Here is a 20,707-nt window from a genome sequence, read left to right as displayed (position 1 = left end):
GGGTCAAAGAGGCAAAATGAGATGCGGACATTTTGAAGGGTAAGAAGCAAAATCCTTTAAAGGAGCAGTTAATCCAAAAAACAAAAGACCAAAAGATGAATATCAAACGAGAAGTGAGAGAAATTTATGAGAGAATTCCTGTTTCAAACAATTAGGACATTTACTATTGTTTGGCTCAAATCCGAGATTTCTAATGTGAACCCACTCGATCTACAGTAGAAAAATCCAACTTAACATCAAGAATCACAATGCAGCTTTTATGACACCAAGTCATTCAGTGAAGCAAATATTCTTTTTACCCAACATCCTGCGCGACATGCGATTTACCACGATAAGCTAATGCCCCAATGTTGTGTTTTCTGTTTCTCTCTGTGTTTGATTTCCTGTTTGCAGAAATATTCTTGGTTTGTGAACAGATTTCTCCCACAAGCGACCTATTTCGGCCTAAACACGGCCCAAACACTTCTCAATATCTTTTGTGAAGCTTTATATTTCCATCTCAATTTGAGGAGGGTTGAAGAAAAAATATTCAAAAATTCACAAAGCAGGACTCCTGGTAGCTCCATTCATCTTCACAGCGAACACAAGGGGACACCCACTCCCCATTCACCGGACACACGAGCAGGCAATGGAAAACTTGCTTGAGGACAAATAACATTCTTTTATTTTACATGCCGCCAGTAGCCAGTAAGGCACAATGACCAAATGGAAAAACAAACAGAAAAAAACTCTACTAAGCATGATTTCTTTTACATTTTCCCTTGTTTGCACAAACATGAGCTGTCTCCCCTGTCAAATTTCACACAGTCTCATTTCGTCGCAAGTGGTGAGAAAGAATTGCTAGCGAGAACCTTCATCTACTGTTCGGTCGTCCTCTATATGTGGCTAAGACAAAGGAAAGAACAGTGGAGTCTTTAAATAGTTGGAGCCGTGGGATGCGTGGACACAATCAGGTTGTCCCATCCACCAGAGAGACGGATGGAGACAATTCGCACTACTCTCCAAAGGTTTGGAATCAAGGACAAAGACAAATCTAATAAATTCTATTTAGAGACAGCTCAAAATATAGAATAATTATGGGCGCCATATTTGCAGCTCAATCAATCAACAATATGGTAAGAATGAGGCCACTGAGTCCGGCGAATCCACTGAAGGACTCGGGTTATTAGAGCCACTAATTAGGTAGTCGACCAAAGACTAACTTCTGTCTTCTGCTGATTTTGCAGTCGAAATTATAGCTTGAAGGGCTGCCGATGTGTTCAAATCACCTTGTTTTTCCTTTAAAGTTCCAATAAGTTTTCCACAATTGTTTATTCTTTCATTTGCAAGTGGACAACCTCACCCGGACACTTTTCTTTTTCTTTTTTTTCCCCCAGTCAGACAAAATCAGTCAGAGAATCAATGATCTTTACGAAAAGGTTGCAAAACTTGAGTGGAACTTCTATTTCTGAAGAGCCTCTTTTTGCGCTATTGATACTTTCCCAGGATACGGAACTGGAGCGATTTTTATTTGACGGCCTTCGCCGTGCCATTGCTGAATATTGACAGAAATGACACAAGTCAAAAATCTGCAAAAGAGCCGTGATAGATGGCAGACCTCTCCAAACGACTGTGCGATATTGCTCGCATCAGGGAAAAACTACCTGGTCGAGGAAGGGAGGGAGGGACAATCAATGCAGACATCATTTGAGAACCAAAACATTGGGACGTATTTGTTGGCTACCTTCCTCGATTGTCCCACGTCAAAATGAAACACATAAATCTCTGACATATCTACACGCACGAGTCTCTGTGTCCTCCTTTCCTTCTGCGAAGAACTTTTGGAGAGGAACAGAAGCGGACCGGTACGCTTCTGTCCTTGCTGTCCGAGCCGCTCCACCTTGGAGCTTTGCATCGTGGAAACCAGAGCCAGGATCGATCCGCAGCCCCACGCTAACTGCACCCCAGAGAGACGCCCGCCTTGTCTTCTGTTTAGGTATGTGCGTGTGTGTCTTGGAGTTCGTCTGGGCGCGTGCACGTGCACTGTGTGCGTGTATTCGGTCAATCTCATCAGAGCAAACAGAGAAAAATGGATAAACAGTGGCAAAGCAAACACTGCAAGCTGACAGGAGCGAAAAGGAGACGGAAAAGCTAGGGACGGTGGGAGACGGATGAGGAGGTGTGAAGACGTTAAGGTCACAGGAGTATCTAAGGGAATAGAGAAACACAGAGATATAGAAATACTGAAGAAGAAGAAGAAAAAAAAACAGCGAGAAGGCAAAAAAGAAAAAAAGATGCCAGCCTGGAAGATACACTATATTGCCAAATGTATAGGAAGATCTTTACACATGAATTTAAATGGCATGCAATTCTTTAACATATATGCTTTACTGCCTTTCGTTTTGGGTTTTGAAGAATTCTTGATTTTGAATTCTTGATTCAAAATCAAGAATTCTCTTAAGGGGCCTGTAGTGCCAAATGCATTGATAAAGCCTGTTCAATACCCTGTTAAAATATCCATGAATTCTTAGAATCAAATAATATTACTGAATATCTTTTCAGTCCCTCCAGGATTTCATATTTGTGGCACTGATTTGGAAATACTTGCGATACATGCGCTTATTTACGACGGTAAATGAGACTTTTTATTACTCGCTGTATAGATCAAGGTCCATAATCTGACATCAAGTAAATCCGAGGGAGCTGTTTAGGACAAGTAAGAAGGTTTTTGACAATTTTTGAGAAAAATCTGCAATAAACTTCCAATTATTAGCGCAAAAAAGTGCGGAAATTTGTTGATTTTGTCTGAATTTCTGTGATAATTTTTAAGAAACTGGAGGGACTGATTTATATAATTTGGCAGTAAGCAGATAAAAACTGTAATAATATTTAAGCACACTTAGTGTTCAGTCAAGAATCAAGAGGGCTACATAAAAAGCTACGGTGGGCCGCATTTGGCCGACAGGCCTTGAGTTTGATGCATGTACTTTAATGTGTTGTCCTTGCCCACTTCGCAGGTAAAGCAGATTTAACCTTGTGGCATCGCTGTCCACCAGGTTTATCAGAGTGTTCATGGGAATGTTTGTCCACTCCCCCAGGCGCATAGGTGAGGTCAGACGCTGACGTTGGATGAGAAGACGTGGCTTCCAGTCCTCTTTCTAATTAATCCCAAAGGTTCTGTGAGGTTGAGCTCAAGGCAGTCAAATTCACTCTACACCAAACTTGTTCATCGATCTTTGTGGCCTTTGCTTCGTCTAATTTTTCTCGTGCGAATGCAAGTCAGAAATGGATGGGCCATCTCCAATCTGTTTATACTGAAGCAAGAGCTTAAATTAAAAAACAAAAAAAATGTTTTGGTATGCTTCTTTGCTGGAACTACGGGGCAAACTCAAAATCTCGACTTCATCCTTTATCCACCAAAACTTAGCACAATGCAGTCAGGTAAGGTCCCACACCTAAACCAAGTTTGTAATCCCAGAGAACTCGTCTCGGTTGCTTCAGCGTACGATAGCTGCATGCACAACACCACTGGAACACTTTGCACTGCATTTCCTGTGATGTAGAGTGTGCCTGGTGTTCCTCAGCTTATCTCAAAGATTCAAGACGTTTAAAGATCTGTAGCTATTCCCTCTGCAGAAAGTTGTTGATTTGTGCGAGCTGTGCACCTTAGAATGAACTCCACTTTGTCGCAGAGTTGCTTCTGTTATCACTTTCCTCAACTTTGTTTAATATCTAGACTCCACCCCCTCCGGCCCCCATGCCATCCTAATGAGCCTATCGAATTGAGCTCCTGACAGCGACCCAGTCCTTATCCGTTTTTATAAACATCGTCTGAAATCTTAGGTCCTCGATCTTACGCGGATGCGTTTATGGAAGTCACTGGAACCCTTTAATTCAGCGATTTGGACAGGTGTCCCAAAACTTCTGGCAATTGGAAGGAAAAGCATTAGAGGAAGCAATAAGAGGGAGCTGACCAAGGAGAAAGCAGGAGGGAGGGGGAGAGAAAAAAGTGAATGAGCTATGGACAAGCATGGAGAAAAAGTTGATCACTCAGTCCTCAAATGATGTTGGGAAAGGATTTTAGCTATTTGCATATTTCACGCGGCCCGTAATGGGGCTATTGGTGACAGCAGGCGATGAAAAATGCCTCTGTTTAAGACTGTTTTACTGCTGTTGCTCGGCTTTATCACAACTTTGTGAGTCTGGACCCAGTGCAGGGCGAGGCTATGTGTATGCAACTGTAGTTATTAATATTTTAAATCACTTTAATTACAAAAAAGGAAAAATTGCACTAGTTGGCCAAAAGCAATTAAGGGAACTTTAATCTCCTTAGCAATTATGCTGTGGGGCATCCTTAACGCAGTCATTTCTGCCCGCTACATTTCTAGAAAGGTCAGTGAAAATTGCTTTGTGTTATTAGAACAAAGACTTGGCAATGAGCTCACTGGGTTCTCTTGACAATTTGTTCACCGCCATCCTTCAACCGCCTCCCCGGCCATCTGTATACAAGCTCTCGGGCCTCCACTCCGTTGCCCGTTGTCTCTCGCTCTCAGAACCCGCCGTTCTCTCACAAGTGTTGATTGGTGCGAAAGAAAAGAAAAGAAAAGAAAAAAAGAAGTGTGTCATGGGGTGGGGAAATCAGAGTTTCTAGCACTGCGCTAAAAGCACGAGAATCCCCTTGTTGAGTCGACGGTGAAACAGAATCATCCTTAGTTTGGGGGAGCAAGCCCAAGCTTCTGTCAGGGAAGAGTCGGGTTTGCCTGTTGCTTCGTTCAAGTGCTTTCCTGATCGTCGTTCCCTTCTCGCTTTGTTGTCTTCTCGTTTCCCCAAACCTGTCCTTCCCTCCTGGCTCAATCTGTCCATCCGTCCGGCCCATCTGGCTGAGGTGAAGAGCGCTAAGCCGAAGAGAGGAGAGTGGAGTAGAGCGAGGGATGGAGCGACAGCTGGAGCCCAGTCAGACAAGGAGAAACAAATTACCCCTCTAACGAGAGTCATTCATCATCTCTTCATCTCTCCCCACCCCACCCCACACTCTGTCCCTCTCTCTTCTTCTTCTTCTGCTTCTTCTTCTTCCACACCTCTCTTTAAAATGCAGAGCACCTGGATGACAAAAACCACATCCGCCACGAGGCTCTTCTCGCCACTGCTCTTGCGTTAGCTGCAACTTGTGCATCTAGTACGGCTTCCAGAGATAATATGGTCGAAATCAGGAGGGGTTGGAGTGCATGAGGGTGGAGGTGGGATGGGGGGTGGGGTGGCTCAACATGATAAGGCTGATGTGAAATGATTGAATGAGCAGTGCATCGAAAGGGAGAAGACACATACCCACACTGGCACATGGAGAGGCTCATTACCATGGCTGCTGTCATCACAGATGTTGGACTGAGGGGGAGCTGTCAGTCAGTGTGTGCGAGTCTAACTATATATGTACGCGCGCGTTTGTGTGTGTGTCAGTCTTGCATGGTATTCTGAGGGCTATTTAGACAGCTGCTGACACAATGAGCCATTTTCTCTGTTTATCTATACAGTCCAGTCACTCTCCCCCTCTCTCTTTTTTTCCGCAAGCCTCTTCCCCCTCTCTCTCTCTTTTCCATTTTTGTTTTATTTAGATGTAACAGTGAATCTTGCACACCTGTTGTTGCAGAGCCTGTACGTGCAAACGACGAACGCGCGCCGCCGCCGCCTCCTCCTCCGCCGGTGCTCGTTCGCTCACGTTCGTTCGTCCCTCGCTTTTTGCCTTTTCCTCCGTAATCAGCTCGGCGGCGGCAAATGAGAGGCGCGATTAGCAATGAAGGGAAAGGACGGCCGGGTGTATGATTCAGCAGACGCGTTTTAATTAATAAAGTTGAACTGGAAGCCCAAAGACTCGATTGTATCGCCGGTTCTTCTTTCTTTGATGTGTAACAGAGCGTCTGGGATCCTCTTCTCGCCTGGAGCTCTCCTCTTGCTTGTGCTCAGTTCCTCTCTTTCATCTCGCCTGCATCAATTCATTGCTGCGCAACTAGAGGGGCCCCAACTTCCCATACAGGCAGATCCTCCATGCACACTGGCTGCCTTGAGCTGATGCTCAAGATGCCTTCCTTTGAATAGGTAAAAAAAAAAAGAAAAAAAGGTGTTATCCACACTTGCAGCTTCGCAGTGCTCTCTGTTCTGCATTACATCATTTGCCTCTGTGACTTTGAGCATTTCCATTCGAGTTACTGAGCGATTTTCACTCAGAAACAACTAAGCTTTGTAAATCTGATCAGCGCACACAAGTGCATCTTAGAAATTAAAGTGTAGAGATAACTCGGTCAGTTTTGAAATTAGGTACAACCAGCAATTTCAGCTGTCAGCGGTTCACTTTAGCAATCTTTCTTTCTTTTTTTTTTTAGCCTGCAGTTAACAGCCGCACACTTAAGAAACAGGGACTTGAGACTAAATTAAAAAAACGTAGCTATTGAGACTTGCCTCTTTTTACAACGGGAAAGATGAAGAGCTTGACTGTGGCGCACGTTTATTGGTAAATAAACAACATGCTTTTTTTTCGTCATTTTGCTCTTGAGAGAAAGGCAATAGTTTAGCTATAAGCTGGAAGTGCAAAACTAGGATAAGGCATCAGAGGAACGTCACTAAACAAAAAAAAAAAAACCAAGAGCATCACTGTGCTGCAAAGCTATAATTATCTTATCTTGATAACGTTGCCCTCATAATTGTTGAGCCAGACTTGTAATTTAAATTAAAAGGGGATTAATTACACCGCCCTCGGGAAAGGGTACAATTGAGATCCATGCCAAGGTCATCTTTTGAAGCAATAAAAGGCTCGTCGCCTCTGCCTGCGACGTCTGACACTCTTGTCATCTCAGCCATGAATTCTTTAAGATTTCCCTTTAAGCAGTTCTTCTTCTTTTTTTTTTTTTTTTTTACCTGCAAGCTTTCTGTAGCTTAATAAGGCCCGTCTGTCGCCAAAGCCATAACGGCGAAGGCCGTGAGCATGTCTATCGGATGCGTGTCTGATCCGGTCAGTCGGAACGTTGTTTTCGGATCTCTGAGAACTGATGAACAAAAAATGTAAATGTTGCGTTAACAGCATCTAAAGCCTGAAACCAGACATGTTTCCTGCTAGGTAATGACCACAGCGAGGGGGAATTCACTCTGAAGATTAAAACATGACTGAAATGCTTTAAAATAAAAGCAAAGGTTGCTACAAATTCTTGGAAGGTAGTATGACGTTGTATCAGAGGTCTTGCTGAATACCATGGTTACATATTTTTTCTACTCTGCCTCAAAGATCAGGGGGTGACTGATTGTCTTAGTTAGTTAATTTTGCTTTGGAATTAAGTACTAGTTTGTGTTGATGTTTGTGGAACTATGAAGAATTTCCTGTAGATGCACTTTCAACTTTGAACATAAAAAAATAAATAAATTCTTCTTCATTAAAAAAGTGAGCCAGCAGGAATCAACGTGCTTCCCGTGTGGCAGTGAGGCAAATGAAATCGTAACACTATGTTGATTTAAAAACAAAAAAGAGCATAAGTATTAGCAGTGACGTGAAATGACTCAGACAAGTATCTGGGGGAAAGAAGCAACTCTTTAATTACCATATTATCCAACGCTTCTGGCCTTTTAAAAGCCTGTTGCTGTGAATTAGTCTCCTACCGTTAATTTAGATCGGGGTGGGATGAGTCGCGTCGCATTTCACCTCCTCACTAACGGGACCCCGTCAAGTTCTGCTCAGTGAAGACGTGATGAGGCCGACCCATCGTCACTCAAACTCCTCAACATACAGTACAGACCAAAAGTTTGGACACACCTTTTAATTCAATGAGTTTCCTTTATTTTCATGGCTATTGGCATTGTAGATTCACACTGAAGGCATCAAAACTATGAACAACACCTGTGGAAATATGCACTAAATAAAAAAGTGTAAAACAACTGAAAATACCCCTTATATTCTAGTTTCTTCAAAGTAGCAACCTTTTGCTGTGATTACTGCTTTGCACACACTCTGCATTTTCTTGATGAACTTCAAGAGGTAGTCACCTGAAATGGTTTTCACTTCATAGGTCAACCTGCCCTGTCAGGTTAATAAGTGGGATTTATTGCCTTATAAATAGTCATAAAATAAAGAAAACCCATTGAATTAGAAGGTGTGTCCAAACTTTTGGTCTGTACTGTACATGTCTTAGTTTGCTCGTTAGCAGCTTTATTACAAAAAAAAGGTTGAAATTTGAGTTGAACTCCCCTGTTCATTCTCGTGTCTCTTATTTCCCAACTTTGAATCGCCCTCATTAGCGGTCATTCTACAGAGCCTGCAAAATCTTTTTACACACGCAAAAACGTATCCACACAGACTAAGATGAGATTTGTGTGTACATTTATCAAGGTGAATAATGTGCAATGGGAGTATTTTTTTGTTCTTTTTCTTTTTTGTGCTGTTCCAGGATGTTCTTCATGTTCGTCTCCTGGTTCCTCACTCAAGAGTCTGTCTTTTTTTTCCGATAAGAGGAATAAAGAGGACAAACCTGACCTGACACAAAGCAGTACACGCAACCTTTACACCCCAGCGGACAAATGCAGTCCACGATCTTTATGCGTGTGCTAATTGAAACATGCCTCCCTGTTGTATGCAAAGGTGTGTGCGCGTGTCTTTCTTCTTCTTTTGCAGCTGGCTACAGCATTGGGATGCCACGGCACACTCGTGCTGTCCACTGTCGGAGATGCCCACTGTGTGACTCGGGGCAACCACGGTGGCTGCATTACCATATAAATTACATCCATGTTGTTGCTGCCGCTGAGGATTGATGGTATTGTTATGGATTCTTCGCGTTGGACCCTCATTGAAAACAATCAAACGAAAATAGCCTCCTCTCCCGTAAATACAAAATACGCGCACGGGCCTTTGGAGCAAACACACTCGCCTAATGGCGCGCGGCACGCATACATCGTACGGCGCGCGGGAGAACACATAAAGCCGGAAAGACCTTCAACCCAAGGTGCAGATGGAGAGGCACCTATCCTCTCAAGCTTCCATTACCTCTGAACAGCTGTCTAATGGCTGAAAGGCGCCCGGACAGAAAGAGGGGAAACGTTGGTGTATAAAGGTCTCTGTGTTCATTTGCATGTGTTTAAAAAAAAAAAAAAATTGCTGTTTTTGCTATTTTTGTTTTTTTTACTGCAGTACTCTTAACTAGCCTGCCACAGTTCCAACACAGAAAAGAAGTCTCTTAGTGGGCCAAAAGATTCATTGTAGATGCATATAGCATCGCACAAAAATAACACCACTCTTCCTTTCCTAGTGAATTAGCAAAATAAATTAAATTGGTTGGGTTTCTAGGCACTGATCCAACTTTGAAGCACATTTCACACATTTTCAACAGGGCTTCCGGAAGGCCATTTCAGCAGCTTAATGCTATTTATACTGCTTTTATCCAATCAGAAAAACTGATCTAATGCAAGCTTGGGGCCATCATCCAGATGAACATTCAATTGTGCTTTAAGTGTATAGCTGTTGATTTTAGATAGAGTAAAAAATGTCTTCTTCCTTTGTCATTTTCCCACTGTCCCTCGCAGAAAAACAGCCCCACAGCATGATGCCACCACCACCATGTTTGGCAATCGGTAGTCTGTCTGTTGGTTTGAGACCTTCATCTTGGCTCCTCCACACATTCAATTCAGTTTATTCACATAGCAGCAAATCACAATAAAGGCTACCCCATGTAACTTTACAAAACAAACTGGTCCGATTTACATACAGACACCCACATTCTTCTTGTGACCAGGGCAGAAAGACCAAGGTTTTTCTTGTCTGACCGTAACTTTTTCTCCAGGATATGACTTTGACTGAGGTTAGCTGCTAAATTGAGTCGGTTTCTTTGTGGCTCCATAAGTTCGGAACCAATTCCTGTTTTATGGGGCGCAGTTTGGGTCAGATGGTTGAAACTTTAACTGAGCTGGGTACTCCAGTGATCCTCAAATACATCTGAAAAGTGCTTCAAGAACAAGCAAGGCAGGCGAACATAATGGGTTCTGGACAGGCCAGTCCATTGAAATGAGTTTTACAGATATTGCCCAGATCGAATGTCCAGAGACAAGCTGGGTGTGACGTCTACTGCAAGCACATGGTTGATGTGCCGCTCTCTAAGGGACATTTAACCGAATATTTGAGTCTGTATATTTTATTTTGATCATCTGAGTCAGAGCAAATTGAAAATATTTATTCGGATTTATCGCCTAATTAAAGGTTTTGTATGACAATCATGTCCTTGAGTGCATCTTTGCCAAAAGTGTCCATTTAAAAAAAAAAGAAAAAAAAGTGAAATACTTATAAGCATTCTTTTTAAATTTGAAAATAAAATGACTATAACCGCGTTCTGTGTTGAAATGTTACGGAAAACAAAAACAGAGAGCTGTCTTTCTTTTATCAATGTGACATTTATGACCAGAGTGCTTTCATATTTGGTCACCTGCAGTAAAGGTGAAAGTTGACACAAGAAAAAAAAAAAAAAACACACCAGAAAATAGATATGAATGACGACACGAACACAACGAAACAGAAACCTTCTGCAACTTTTGACATGGCTTGATAAATAATTAAGATTTTAAGAGACCAGAGTGAAAATTAGCATTTGTAATTTTCACTTACAAATCTGAGTGAGGATGGAATATTTGGAGTTTTTCCATAACTCAATATGCAGATTGTTAAGAGATGTGATGAAGAAAACGCCTGGTAATAATAATAATAAAAAAAAAATGCAGTGGGCATTTTCTAGGAGAGATTTAGCATTGTTCGGTATTAAAAAAAATAAACAAAATGAAAGTGTTGCACTGTCTTAATGGAAGTCTGTTTAAACCCTGGTATGATTAAAGTTAAATCAGAGATTAAGATGAAGCTGGAAGAGACGTCTAATGAAGTTTGAGGCCAGAATTACTCAAGAACAAAAAGCTTGTGGCGCTGCTCCAGACAATTCCAGGGATAAACTCTTAAGAGTTAGTCACTGAAGCGCAAATCAGATGTTTACTACAATTACAGACACCCTAAATTTACTGCCTGATTATACTCTACAACAGCAATTCACTGGTGGGTAGAAAATACAGATACAAGGACCACAATTCAGAGGAAAGCAGAAAGACAAAGACCAGCAAAAACAAAACAATCATCCAACATGAGAAAACACAGTCATCAAGAGTCAAATGCATATGGAATTGCTCATAAAAAGGATTATAAACTCGAGGGCTTCCAGAAACCACAAGCCTAAAGTGCAACAGCAGGCTGTATAGATACCCGTGCCTTCATGTTCACACACAAGCATGGGTATCCACGTAAATACCTATTGAACATAGCAGGGCGCCTCTGAACCACCTGCCAATTGCTGCAGTTGTTACGGCAATATGGTTCGGCACAAAACGTGAGCGAAAACTGGAGGAAAACTGGAAAAAAGAGAAGAAAATAGAAACGGAGGGCAAGAGATCCACGGGAGGAAGAATGCAAGCAATTTAAAGAACATTGGTCTGATGTGTGGATCTTTTGGTTTGCGGTGCTGTGCTGTTCAATGCCCTGCGACTGTTTGATATGCATCGACGCGAGTTCACCGATTATTAATTGTCTGAAGTGGCGTGATGTAAATCAAAAGTGTGTCGCGTGCGGGTGAGTCAGCGCTATCTCCTCTTGACGGCGGAGCAGCAGCCCCCGCTATCCCCCGTGATGGGATCAGCCAAAAGGGAGATGATGCATTTCGAGCCAATGGATAATGACTGCACTGTGGCCTGTTGCTGCGAGAGAAATCCTCTCCTCCCTTTGATGTTCTGCAGTCTCTATTTATAGTAAGAGCATGAAATAGGGATTGAGAGCTGGAGAACGGCACAGTGAGCCACATTATGTTCTCCGTAACTAGCTTTCTGTCGAGCGCCGTGCGACTCCAAACAAGAATAAGATCGAGTCGGCTCGCTCCAGGCAAAAGAATTCCGCCTCTTTTTTCTCTTTTCTTTGCACCTCGGCTCATCCTTCTGCATGTTAGCACCCGGCGTCTCGCGCCGATAGTCGTGGACTATCATAGCCTCATTGCGATGGTGGAGTCTGGAGTCGTCCGAGCAAGAGCGGATGTCTCCGAGAAGCAGAGGAAGGAGAGAGAAAAGAGATGTGGCACTGTAAGATGTCGTGTACAGCATCTTTTCGGTACCGTACCGTTGGTGCAGCCTGAGCTGACCAAGCACACCAACAAAAACATGCTAAAACTTTCATGCTCAAACATTCCCAAAGCAGGTTGTCTCGCTGCAGCAGAGAGAGCCATACAATTTGAGGGATTAATATGTAAATGGGCGCTGAAACTGTGTTGATAAAGCATTGTGGTTAGTTTGTTGACGGTAAACATGTCAAAGGTAGATCACGAAGTGAGGCAAGGCAAATGAAGGCAGGATTAATAATATACCACTATTTATGCCCAAGGTTGCTCTACAGGAAATCAAAACGAAAGACGTTAAAATAACAACAACAAAAATAAAGGTTCATGTTTTGAAAATGCTAATTTAAATGGAATCTTCAAAATACTTTATGAAAAGTTTACCACATTTCTAAACTCTAAAAATAATTGGTTAGTGTGAGATGTTTATTCATTTTTACTGGGTCATTTTTACATACTTCGAAACAGACGAAGCAGCACAACTTCTGGCAGTAGAAACGTCCACCCACTGGCCACCTGTGATTGGAAGGTCAAAGGGGGCTGGTGTCTATCTGCAGCAATCATTGGGCAATAGGCACACACACAAACGACCACGCCCGCACATACTCACACCTCAGGGCAATTTAGAGAGACTGATTAACTTAGCAGTCGTGGTTTTGAACTGTGGGAAGAATGCAGAGTACCCAGAGAGAACTCACTCATATAGAGGGAGAATATGCAAAGAAAGTACCCAGGCCAGGATTTGAACCCGGAGTCTTCATCACTACGCTCTTGCTGCAAGGTAACATTGCTACCGACTGCACCACAGTGCAACAAAAAAGAAAACAAAAAATCTTATGGGTAATATCAGATCTGTGACATAATGTAGATCTACAGTATGTATATGGCAAATAAATGTAAAGAATATTTTAATATGCTCTAATCTATAGAAAGACTAATACACCAACATTTTGACAGATTGACTCGATACTCTAAGCTAAATGCTAAGGGTGGCGGAGCGTGCATTGGGATTTAACCGTCTGACTAATGTGCTTGCTTAGGAAATCACTTGGAAACACGGCATTGAGCGTTGAAGATGGTCAGGTGGTTATGAATGATGGAAAGTCAAAGAAGATGCTCCAATCTGACTTTACCAAAATGTAACATCCTTTATGTTTATGTGTGTTTTTGAAAACACACATAAAGCTCATCAAAGAGGACTATCTATCTATCTATCTATCTATCTATCTATCTATCTATCTATCTATCTATCTATCTATCTATCTATCTATCTATCTATCTATCTATCTATCTATCTATCTATCGTTTTCTGCGGGGGATATGCAACTGTCTTGCAGTCTTACAATTAACACAGCTTGCATCAGCTGACATCAGCTGACTCTGAGGAATATGGAACTCCCCCGTGCTAATGGACTCAACATGCAGTTGTGCTTCCAGGTGTATGCACGAGTGTGTATCTTGGAGTGCTTGTTTGCGGTCCCATTTTGCACAAACACTCTCTCGCAAACGTGATGCAACCCTCCGGGGGAGGAACCTGCAAAACCTCTTCAGCTCATAAACAGTTCTGCCAAACCAAGCGCAGGTAAAAGCCCCCACACGAGGCATCGCTGGCGGCGCGCGGCCCAGTCAAAGGCTCGGCCTGATCTCAAAGCCTTCGCCAGGAGCTGCTGATCCAGGAGACAAATAATGAGTGGCAATCTTTGTAGGGCGAAGCCAAGTCAGTCAATGTAAGATGGAAGCGCTGAATGAGATTTTTAATTACTGCATGACCCGGGGTATATTAGCGAATATTAATGAGGATCATTAACCTAGAGGTAACTAAGACCCCACCGCCCCCCACTCCCTTAACTACAACTGATACCACCTCTTCTCTTCTACCGTCTGCTTCTGCATCATCACCGTGTGAATTTCTGTTTGCATAACACGCGTGTGTATGTTACAAAATGGTTTATTCCGTCCTTTGTAATGCACAGCGTGTCCTTGAAATGCGAAGATGCTTTTGAAGTCGGTCTTCTTTCTTTTAAGAAATCGCAAAGCTGGGATCTCAAAAGGGAGAAAAGAAACTCATCAGAATCCACAACCTTGACTCGCAACTTTTTATTTTATGGGGTTTTTTTGTGCTCCGAGCGAATGCAGGTGCAGTCGGAGTGGTATTTTCATCTGTCTTTTGGGCGGCGCAGACAAAATAAATGATCATTTCCAGCGTGGATTAGGGAGAAGCAGGACAGAGGAAGAACCCAAGATGAGGACAAAGATGGAACAATCTCAGTTCACGCATGCAAAGGTTGAGGCAATTTCGACACGTAAGGAAGGGGACGTGCAGGAATTTAAAAAAAGGAATAAACTTTGTACGCATTCCTATTTAACCACAAGAGGATGGAGCGGAGGAGAAGAGGTCCAATTTTCAGGGCCACGTGGTGCAAAAAGTCGGGGCCAGATCTGATCTGACGTCATCCGCCCATCACTTCAGGTTGCTGGTCCCTCCTTTGCCACTACCAGAGCACAGTGTGTCTTTTCAGTAACCACATTTGTCAGCTTTAGTCGAGTAGTGCCATCACACTGCGGTCCCAGTGGTACAGAGGCGCACGCTTTTATCTCAGAAGAGGACAAACCAACCGTATTTGGCTTGTAACGTTTGCTGAGCACAAACGCACGCAAGCACACCCCCACACTCACACACCGCATTTACGAACTCATTCGTGCACACTTGCCTGCGTCAAGACACACAAATGTGGCCGTATCTGCTTTCCCCCCCCCCCATCTTGCACTCAGTCCATTTTGCTCCACTCTCCTGTCTCAGCAGTTTATCCTTTCATCTTTACATAACTGCGGGGCCCCTCGGTGGCTGGCTCTTAAGGCAGTTGTTCCGCAGCGTACACACGCGACGACCGTTAATCCGCAGTGCAGGCCCTTCGCACACCTGAGGCTCGTTTCCCCCTCCCCACTTCAAATCCATCTCCTGTTTTCTTAAGCCAGGTAACCAGCTAGGATAAAAGTACCAATCGGATAATAACCGCATGGGCAGTACAAAGGGATCCACTTCCAAAGACACACACACACACACACACACATGCAATGCTTCTATGCAAAATATAGGTCAACCCAGCTCCTTTGCGGTGTGAATTGGAAGAAAACAAAATAAGTCCATGTTTTGGAGAGTTCTGGGAGGTTGCACGCACAATGAAGGCAATCATTTGAACAGCCAGCCATTCCATCTGATGCTGGTACATAATAAGTGGGCATAATGCTGCTCTCTGCAAGCCATTTACATTATACTGTACAGTCTAATGGTAAGTGTAATATGGCTGAACGCACCATAGTTTTGCTCCGTGTATGAATATAGGCTATGGCAAGTGAGCCTGGGGTACATTTTATGTAAATGTTGTCTCCGAACGTGTGTGTCAGCCAATGTGTGTGTGCACGTGCATCCTCCTTCAGTACATAGCGGATTAATTGCCATTCCCAGTGGTCGTCAAGAGTGCGCAAGACTCCTGCGGGACATCTGCACCTTCATTAGACTCTACTGATCATCACGGCGCATTACCAAGAGAGGCTCTGTTCTCATCTTTCATCGCTCCTTCACTTCACTTACTCCCTCGCCTCTTTCCCATTCCGCCATTCCTCAACATTTTTCACACGAGGCGTTACTCCTCAACCGGAGCCTCCAGCGCTGTTTTCTTTAAATATTTTCCTCTTGGCATATCTGGGTTTATTAGGCCTTATGCTGAGAGAAAGGGTTGGACTGGAAAGAAAAAAGGGAAAGGAATTCCATTACACTTATGAAACACACTGGTGCTGCGCTCCAGTGCCAGTCCAGATGATTTATTCTGTGAAACTGAGCAACAAAATTTGCCTTTGCTTCCAGACGTCGCCTGATTAGTGAATATGAGTAATTAGAGAAATGCACGTCAGCCCAATTTTGCAATATTTGATAACAATTAATACATATAGAAGTTGGGCTACACTATCTACATCCAACACACTCACATGACCTTGAGCATACTGTATCGTCCCAAACATCCCGGTGGTACTCTTGACACTGTACGTTGAGGAAGCCGAACAATACTGAAGTGATGATAGATGGAACATAACACAGAAAAATCCGTATAAATGTATATGTCTCGGAAGCTTTTGTAGTTTCTTTTCTCCTTGTCCGTTTTTGCAAAAACATTTTTACCATCATTCCCCAACATGCAACAATATGCATGTTGGGGCATATAGTCCCAGCTCCACTGTGACATATAGTAAATATGGAACGATCCTGAAGGGAGGTTGTAAAAACGCCGCCAGCCAGGGCTACAACCGCACGGTTTAGACTGAAGCATGTTCACGTCTTGGAATGGTCCAGTGCAAACTTAACCAAGTGAGAATCTTTGACAAGACCTTGGAATGTATGTTCAGCATTTTCACCATCTAATTTGACTCTGAAGATCTCTAAAGACGCAAAGCTGTTCGTTACATCATGCCAAAAGCTTTGCAGATATACGCTCCAGCAGAAGTCGGATTTGCAAAGTATTTTCCCTCAACGATCGTAATTTCAAAGCACCCTACATTTTTTTGCATTTTATTTATGAACATGATTGAAACCAGCGGGTTCCTTTTCTTTCACCTCACAATCACGCGCTAGTTTAAAATAAAATCCCAAATAATAAATGACATTTATTTTTATATATCTAATGTGGACTAAATTAGAAATTTCCAAAGTTAGGAATTGCTTAGAAAGACTTGATGTTTTAAACCCTGAGTCTCCCACTGGTTCATTGTGAACCTCTTGTCAGGGATCACAAAGTTTCTCTCTCTTCACAGTTTTCAGTGTTTGTCCCATATTGCCTCGTAGAAGCAGTCAGCATGTGTAAACGCCTTTTGCAGCACAATTACGAATAGGAGTTTATGACAGGATTTACTCTGCAAGCTGACGATATTAAACACTGAATGTTTGTAAGTGCAGCTGCAAATGCTGCTTATGCATGCAGTTTAAACTGCTTGTACTACTGCTTTTTTTTTTTTTTGCTGGATTAGTTAGACAAGACCAAGTTTTTTTTTTTCCTCCACTTTTTAATGGTGGACACAAATGTACAGTAGCTACACTCTGCTGCTTCATTCTCAGGAGCAAGCGAAGGATTGTTGCAGCTCTGGAAGCAATTTTCCAGTCCAAGAGGGAGTTTCTTGTCAAAATGCAAAGAACTGATACATAATTAGGCACCGTTTCTAAAGCATCTCCATTGAAAACGGGTTATAACTGGACTAGAGCGCAGCTGGTCCATACCAGCCCCCCAAACCGCTGCTCCACTGTGCATTCTTCTGGATCAGTTTGTCATCGCTTTATGATTTCATTGCCTCCCCTCTCATCCTTCAATATCTCTGTCACCATCCCTCCCCACTCTTACCCTCCGCCCCCCGCACTTCCTCTCCACCCTCATCTCACACTTCTTCCTCTTTTTCCTTCCATTTTCCTTCCCATCAGCCTCCCTATCATCATTATCATCAGTTAATACATCTTACTGTCTTCATCCCAGCGCAAGTGTTTCCTTTACCCCAGGGGGTAGGTTCGCTCGCACTCCACAGACCCCTACAGACATGTAAGGCAGCCCCCCACCCACCTCCCGGCCGCCCCCCCGTCCCTTTCCCTCCAACTCCTCTGACACATCCCGCTTCTTTCCAACTCTTTCTCTCCCCTCCTTTCTCCGCAGTGGATGAGAGACGCCAGCTGGAGGAAACAGAGAGAAATGGGCCCAATTACAGCATTGGGAACTGAAAGTTGGCTAATTAACTCTAATTCGCTAACAAACTGCTTTTTCACCAAGAATCATCTCTCTCCGTCACATGGCATACACATGCATAAGAGCCCCGCGTTTGTGCTGCCAAAAAAGAAGGCGCGCGCAAAAAAGACACCGCCGCCACATCTACAGGTACACACAAAGATGCTGGAGGGGGGGCGGCAAGGGAAGGGAAAAAAGAAAAAGAGAGACATATCCCTCCACAAAAACCAATTCACTCACACTATACTCACACACATTACGCTCACATGCCCACACCAAAAGCACACAAGACCCACTTGCTCAGCTGTATTTACTGCGAGGGCAATATGTTGATTACGTTAGCGAGGCTGATTATTGCACAGTGACAGTAAAGGAAACAAATGTCTTTCATAGGCAGGCATCTATCTCCACGAGAGAGCTCCCAGCTATAGACTCGAGCGGCAAATGACTGCGCCCGCATCCAGCTATGACAGACAAAAAAAAAAAAAGAAAAAAGGGAAGAGAAACCGGGAGCGGGAACAGGAAGGAGGAGGGGAGCGAACAAATAGAAGAGAGTGATTACACAAATGAGGTGCAGGGAGGACAAAGGCAAAAAAAGAAGTTAGCAGAACCCCCAGATGGAGAGGAGGAAACGTACGAAGAAAAAGGAGGCAAGGGAAAGAAACATGGATGGCAGGGGGGGAGAGAGAAGAGCTGAGGGAATGAAAGAATAGTGGAGGTGTGCAACGAGAGCTGTACAAAGTGTACTAAAACTTCTGAAGCAGTTTTTCCCTTAACAGATGTGTAAGAAAATTGTTGTCAAGAGGAAAAATGACTTGGGGTAAAGAACAAACATATATATCTTTCAAATGTGTACAGAGAATAGAAATTGATTTGTAGACAAGTCATTAAAGAAGACTTGTTAATTGTGTCAGAACAAGAATCCCACTTGTTCAGCCTCCCTGACGAGGGCTAAATCTACGCAAACACCTTTTAATGCACAAATATATGCAATTAGGCACGCAGCAAGACATCTTTAGTGATTCACCGATCAGAGTTTTGTGGCCAATTACTGAACCCTGGTTTTTTGTAAGGCTTTCTTCTGCTGATTTAAAAATTAAAGACAAAATGATTAAGAAATTTACACTTTGTATCTTTTATTTAATTAGTAATTATAGCAGAGTTAAGATTGCTCACTGTGAACCGCGGTCTCTGTGTGAATTCCCTAGGGAATAATTATGCTTACTTTAATTCTGAGATTCACAAAAAGACTGCCAACGTTTCCAGAGCCTGCATGTTTTATAACTTCCAGAGTTCGAAAGTTCAAGAATATGAAACAAATTAAATTCAGCCTTCCTGTTATCATCTGCAGTCCATTCCAGGTGCATGTTTGCTCTTTCAGTAAATCACCCGGGCTGGTGACATCCAAAACAAGCAACCAAAACGGCAAACATGCCAAAAGGTAAAATGACCAAAGCCTTCCAAGGTCTCCTTCTCTGCTGTAGTAACTTAAACCAAGAGCTCGCATGGCTCCATAGAAAACACTGATAAAAACAGTAACATTTTGTACTTCCTTTTTAAACACTTCCCTGATACCAAACATCACTAACTTTGAGGCTTTATGCTTACCTTTCCAAATATTTCGCTGCTTAAGTTCTTTCATCCACTGTCCAGGGGGTCTGGACAAAGTTGGAAAAAGAAAAGAAAAGCTTCACATGGCATCAGCCAAACAATGGGTAGGCAGGCATTTAGCATGCCACGATATTCAGGCGCTTTCCGTAGCAGGTGTCTCAGACAGATTCTTAATCACAAGTCTGTAGACGGTGACATTAGTGGTGCCAGAAGCTGCATGGACATTACAGACGGAATGGCAGAGCTGGCATAAATGTGTGGCCATTACTTTGCGTGATCCACTTTGACAGAGACTTGAATCCAGCTCTGCTGTTCACTGCTTGGAAAACAATTAAATTGCTGAGTTTCTCACCAAAGCCACCAGTTACCATTCAGTTAGACATCAGGGCTTAAAGTCGGTCAGCTTCTCAATTCGTTGCATGACCGTTTTGTAAAATCATTGTCTGCACCATGAAATTCCCTTAATTTAAGGTGAAACACCGTTACTCATATGCTCTTACTCATTTTTCTCCTTGTGGATATGAATCGCCAAAATGAAGCTAACAACTCAGACACATTGATAATGGAAACTACTGAACACTCACAACACTTGTCTAAAAGTCATCAAATAGCAAAATGAATCAACAACCGTACAATCTCATAAGTTCTTGGCTTACTTTTAAACTGTTATTGTCTTCCCACTAACATTTAAAATGTTAGCGGGAATTTTAAATCGCCATATTTATTATGTTAGCACCACCAGCAGCTAGCATTTTCGGAAGCTAACACAGAAACAGGAGGTGTTGATTCCTATCATTGCTAGCACTAATATTTTGTCAGCAGTTGTGAGAAAAAATAAGGTCTTTGCAGCTATTATTTATTTTTTTTAGTAAATTTTCTTTTGAATTAAGTTGCTATAGCATTTACTTAGCTAATAAAAGGAGAAGCTGCAGCTTTAGTAGCCTCCCCCCTTCACATGCTAATTCAATCTGGAGAGACTCAGACGGAAAAAACAGCGATTAAACAGGTTTATTGACATGCATGAATTTAAAGTTCTTTGGCGCTCGGGCCCCGGCTGAGGACATTGAGCTGTGAATTGCGATCAGCTCGGATGAGCATTCCCGATGTAGGTTAGGAATGTCATCCCCCGGGACCCGACACTGGTGGTGGGGGTCGGTGAAGGATGGGAGCCTGAAGAGTGGAGGTGGAGAAGGGGTGGAG

At 43.0% G+C, this 20,707-nt stretch overlaps 1 protein-coding gene across 6 annotated transcripts in view; it reads right to left on the bottom strand.

The window, feature by feature from the left end:
- Positions 1-20,707, bottom strand: part of tenm2 (teneurin transmembrane protein 2) — a 282,223-nt gene that overhangs the window by 90,979 nt on the left and 170,537 nt on the right. The window lies entirely within an intron of this gene.

Source organism: Xiphophorus maculatus, chromosome 23 (assembly GCF_002775205.1).
Source record: "Xiphophorus maculatus strain JP 163 A chromosome 23, X_maculatus-5.0-male, whole genome shotgun sequence".
NCBI classification, from domain to species: domain Eukaryota; kingdom Metazoa; phylum Chordata; class Actinopteri; order Cyprinodontiformes; family Poeciliidae; genus Xiphophorus; species Xiphophorus maculatus.
Note: the sequence above shows the minus strand (reverse complement) of the source record. Positions and strands in the feature narration are given on the sequence as shown.